The sequence below is a fragment of the Phalaenopsis equestris genome, unplaced genomic scaffold (genome assembly GCF_001263595.1).
Source record: "Phalaenopsis equestris unplaced genomic scaffold, ASM126359v1 Scaffold000002, whole genome shotgun sequence".
Lineage (NCBI taxonomy): Eukaryota > Viridiplantae > Streptophyta > Magnoliopsida > Asparagales > Orchidaceae > Phalaenopsis > Phalaenopsis equestris.
In genome coordinates, this window is record NW_018164444.1 from 67,062,480 (window position 1) to 67,068,262 (window position 5,783).

The window sequence follows — 5,783 nt, forward strand, 5'->3', positions numbered from 1 at the left end:
CTCCTAAAAATAAGTGTTCCGCATTGAGCCATTCCCACTTGATTTTTCTCATCCTACCTTGAAAACCTGAACCTTGAATTCTTGAAGACTAGAACCATTGATCATTATCGAGAGTTTTCTCAAGTGACTCCCGTCATTTGGGATGTAATTAACTATAGGGGCTTGCCTCTATAGGGAACTTGGAACCCAGGTAAAATAAACCCTATTTAATCTTTGTATTAAATAGGGGAATTTGTCGGTCATATATAAAAGGTTCGCAGACCAAACGGATGTCACAAATCTCTTAGTTTGCAGGATTGGGTCTATCGCTGAGGTCTACACTTATCTCTCGGGAAGGTGTAGTATTCGCGGTATCAGACACGATTATGCAAACTATCAGACCAATGAGATCCATTTGGTCTCATTTTTCAAAAATTAAAACATACTACTTTTAAAACCCAAACTATATATATCTTTTATACTTAAATTAAATCTCAAAAATTATGTTCATATTTTCATATTTTCAAAATCTAAATCAATCCATCGAAAAAAAGTTTGACCGACATGGGTCGAGCGGTCATAAGATGCGCTATACCATAGATGTGTTATGGTAGCGATTTCAAGTAATCAGAAAAAGTATATGATGTGCTGTTTGATTAAGAAATGGACATTGGATAGTTTTTAGTGTTATATATGTAAATTGATAAATATTGGCTTATCTTGTACTTTGATTTTTGAGTGAGATTGTGAGAAATGATTGAAGAAAGATGCTAGTTTTGTAAATATCAATGTTCCAGAGTATATGTAATCACCCTATATTTAAAATATCCCTATACAGGGATAAATACAGAGCACTTAAATGAAAAAGGGTGCTTCCTTTGTAAATATAAGTGTTTGTAGTATTATATGTGTTACATATAGTATTAAGTCCGCTGTGTGAATTCCACTGCTATGCATAAATAGAGTCCAACGAGATTAAAACCCTAACTCATCAGTTTATTTCCAGGCGTATGGTGATGATTTGGTTGGAGGTAGCCCTTTGCCCACTTGCTGTATCTCCTCTTTTTTTTTTCCTTTTTTTTTTTCACTAAAAATGCATGTACAGGTACCTTTTATGCATTTTTTTACTAAATATACAGTGCAGCTACTTTAATTGTAGATGATCGTCTTCTATGTCTGCCATGATGAAAAAGATGAATCATAAAAATGATTCAATTCTTATTTAGCAAATTGTAGAGTAATGCTAAACTGCCTTTTGCAATTTATAATGATTTATTCTCCCAGTATTTTTATCATTATGATTTCCATGCACTTTTCTATGGATTGTGGCTTGGTAAAGAAATCCTTCATGGAAGGTTCTGTTTGGCCGTCCTAATGTTGAGCGCATTACTTTTCATGGTGCTTCCGAGATCTCGGCTCTTTTCATTGATTGTCCATGAAACAACTTGGATGGTCCTTTAATTCCTTGGCAATTATTGCATCCCATGGTTCTGGTGGTATAGAAATGGTAGGTGGTTCTGCTTGCACATTGTACAAAAGTTGAATCTGATTCTCCAATTTCTCAGTTGCTTAGGGCCTGTTTGGGATCATTTTTGTTTTTGCTTTTACTTTTATTTTAAAAACTTATTTGTTTAGTGCATTTTTTTCATGTTTTTATTTGTTTTTTTTTTTTTTTAGGGTTGATTTTTTGTTGGTTGCCAGTAAATTTATGGTGGTAGTGTGGTATATTGGCACTCTAGTGTTGTACGAAGATTTGACACACGTAGATTAAAGAATAGTTGATAGAAGGAACAACAAAAAATTTTACATGAAAAATTGTAAGTATAAAAAACACGGGGCCTAGCATTGTTGTGAAATAATTTCATTGATGTAGTTTACAAGATTTTAATGGCCTTTGAATAGCCGGAAGCAATATTACTTAAGTGGTGGTCCGGCAATATTGTTCTCATACCATGACAATGGTGCAGCTTGGATGGACTATGCTTATGTAGGTATCACCGTGTTCATGTGTCGATGGCAGAGAACATGTGGATATATTAGTTATTTGATGAAACTAATGGCGAATCTGAGCCTATTAATTCCCTTTTTCTTTCTGCTTTAACATAATTTCGAAGATGTATTGGCTTGCTCTTATCTATTCTTTATGACCAATACTATTTTATGGTGCTTTGGTTATATTAATGCTTCTTCGCTATTATGTTGTAATGAAATGGAGCAGCTAGGAAGGAAATGGGTGGATGTTCTTTGGGATGGAAACAAGGCGAATCTTTGCATTTCAATCATTTTTTTTTGTTTGCTTAGGTTGGTTGGGTTGAGTAGTTATTATAGCAATTGCTTTACCATGATGTTTTTGGATGATGGTCCGTATTTTCTCTTCTATTTTTTGTAATGTCTTTTTCTGATTCAAGACAAGTGAGAATATGGGCTGTTTGGTGGAAGGCTTTAGCTCTAATCCTCCCAAACTACAAAAATGAGATTTAATTCCTATAGGCTACAGAATCTTGCATCCCGTTTTTCCTCTATTTTGCCTTAAATCCATGATTTAGTAATGCCTGCTGAAAGAACGACTTGCGGGATTTAGAGAAGCTGATGCTTGTGAAGGCGGTTGGGAGGAAAGGGAAGAAAGGCAAGGGTTACCTTCCTCAATTGTTTTAGGTAAGAGTGGCCTAGGGGAGCTGAAGGATGGGAAAGATGGTAGTTTCGTAGGTCTTGCATGCTACAATGCCATTGTCGCTTTCCGAGCTAGCTCTACTCGTGATAATTTGGAGGGTTTAGGTGTTAAATTTCCAACATTTATACATACCACCCAAATATTTCATATCACATAAAAAAATTCCACCATTTAAATTTAAAAAGAAATGAAATACATGTTTTCATGCTTAGGTGAGGTGTCTATAAAAATGTAGTTTAGGCGTTAAGATATGCAAATAAATAAGAATTGAGTGATATGTATGTAAATCTTGCACTCAAAGTTTGATGTTTACACTAACTTCTTTGTGTCATAAATTTATGTATGAAAATGTGTGTGTCACTTTTAAATGGAAGTGATTGTGGCATTTTTTATTTGATGTTAACTATTTAAGTGTTATGCTTGTAAATTTGAATGTTTAGATGTTAGAAATGTAAATAGACAAGAATTGTGGTAGATATTTAAATATCATATATATAAATATATATATATATATATATATAAGCCATGATGGTGAAAGCTGGCATTTTCCTAATTTTCTGAATGGTAATTCTATTTTTTTCCCCTAATTTTGTGAAGTGCTTTTTTTTTTCAGATTCAATAAAATGATGAATTGAAATTAAAAAGGATTTGCATGCATGCCACTTAATTATATATTTACATGCCAACACCTAAAATCTAATATTTATGTTGGCCCAAAATTTTACAAATGCTTCATTTTTTCAATTTTGGCTTTTATGTGGCCTCTCTCTCTCTCGTGTATATATATATTTAAAGAGAAAGAGAGGAGAGAAGAGGGAGGGTCGGATAAATGCTCGTGAACAAGCTCTTATGGGTTCTTTTTTGGCAACTTCTTTATTCCGCTTACTCTAAACTTGCCACCAAAGTTCCCTGTAATTCTTTTTTTTGCTGCTTTTTAAGAAATGCCAGTGGTGATATCCACGTATTTCATATATAAAATCTGAAGTTTGATATTTCAACAATTTTTTATTATATTTCTTAAACAGAACGAACAGTGCTATGGCGATGGAAATGCTTGGAAGGCTTGTGCTTTTGTGTTTGTTGTATTTGTTTTTGAATGAGCTGTCAAAATAGTCCCCTAACTATTTCCACGAGTCATTCTAGAATATATAAAAGTGTCAAATTAATCTCGAACTCTTTTTATTGGAACTTAAATAGTTTGGTGTGGTTGATGAATAAATTCAACGTGGAAGGCGTTCTTGTTCCTATACAAGATGCTTCAGAGTTCTACTTTTCTCGAGCAATTGCAATGCAGCAACTTGGATGGCCTATGCTGCTGCATTCATGTCATTGGTTGCGAAAATGTGATAACTCGTGTTTTTTTATGGCATCAAGGCAAATATGAGCTTCATGTTTCCCATTTTCTTTCCACTTTTGTCTTAGTGTCTTATTTTTTACCCCTTTTTTACTGTATTCATCCTTGTACTGCAAGGTAATGGACACCTAAACTAAAATGCTATGCATAAATACATCAGTGATGCTGGACTCCAGAAAAAAACTATGGACTCAAAAGAAAACTTAGAGGAACTTCTGTTGGACTGTAATTATTTCTATTTTCTTCTTTTAAAGAAATTATGCACACACGAACACGCACACACATATCAAAAAGGCGTCGGTGTAGATCTAACAGCAATCCAATGATGCAGATGAGGAAACATGATGGAAGGAAGGTCCCGCTTGAAGGAGATTGCGGGACCTATAGAGCTAGCTGAGCCATGTTAACCGAGTTAAAAACTCAGGTGAGGATGGTATACCAGTATCAACCATGACTCACATGGAAGCTCATCAGGAATGTCTAAATTTTTAACCAAAATAATGCTGATTCAATACGGAAGCTTTTCTTGCAGAAGAGCTCACCCAAGGGAAGGGAAGGTAGGTTTCCCAAAACATATTCGACAATCCAGCGGAGATGAAAGCACAGCTGATAGGAGGGCCGGCGGTAATGAGACAGCAGGTTGTTAGTCTGTGCTTGTGCTCCTTAAGCTTCATTATGGAAAGCAAAAATTGAGAGAGATTTTATTGCAGTTGATTGACTCTTATGTAAGTCTTCTTTCATATTGTACAGATCGAGAAAATATTACATCAGGACCCCAAATACAGTTTGCGTTCGGAGTCCAATGGCGGGGCGCCACATATCAAGTGGGTCCCACCGTAATACATTGGTTTTGGTCAGTGTTAAAAACGGTGGTGACCACTTGACACGTGTCGCCTCACCATTGGAATTCGAATGCATCATGAGTCCTGATGTAATATTTTTCCAGATCAAGTCTCATTATCTCTACCGTTTATTTTTATCTTATTTTTATTATTATTATGTTATTGATTCGAGCCTTCCTATGTGCTTACTGGAAGTCTACTGATTTCAAAAATATTGTGATATAATAATGAAGCGTTTACGTACATATCAAATAAGCACAATGTATTTATATATTTATTAACGCCCAAATAGTTATGTATTGGTTTAGTACATTAACGTGTTATGAATGTAAATATTAAGTTTGAGGTGTGTTTTGTAAAGTGTTTTGTGTAATATGCAAAATTTCATCTCCCGTCGTCTGGAAAGCTTTTTGTCCTGTGTATCTTATCGGCTAATTGTTATATATTGATTTTGATGAAAATCGTGCCTTGAGTTATTGTTGGCTGAGTTGAACTTCGATGATATGAATTTGGCCACATAAATAATTTGAATCAGATTTTTGTACATTAAAACCGAACACCAATTAGACAAACTATTACATTTAAATAAAATTGGATGACATTCTCACTTTTGCATAATAATGACTGCAAAGCTTCTCTGTTTAATCCAAGGCAAGTGATAGACTTTTCTCTAATGCATAAAACTATAAAAGCAGAATCTACTAGGATTTAAGCGAAGGCATGATGTCTATTTCAACTTAATAATAATTTTTAATATTAAAAAAAATTACTAATATATTGATACAACCTTCCCGACCGTACCCAAATCCCGCCAAAAACCCGTGGCCACGGGTGACCCGCCTAGTGGGCTAGTAATTTGGGCAACTCGGGCTGCTGGCCTAGTGACCCGTAAAAAGTCTGGCTGATTAAATGCGTTTTTTGAGGTTTTGCACTATTC

The 5,783-nt window shown here is 34.8% G+C and overlaps 1 long non-coding RNA gene across 1 annotated transcript; it reads left to right on the top strand.

The window, feature by feature from the left end:
- Positions 1-3,413: 3,413 nt before the first annotated feature.
- Positions 3,414-5,100, top strand: LOC110019574. The gene is made up of 3 exons (XR_002293465.1): positions 3,414-4,229; positions 4,336-4,428; positions 4,537-5,100. It is a non-coding gene; the product is annotated as an uncharacterized LOC110019574 (long non-coding RNA).
- Positions 5,101-5,783: the final 683 nt, after the last annotated feature.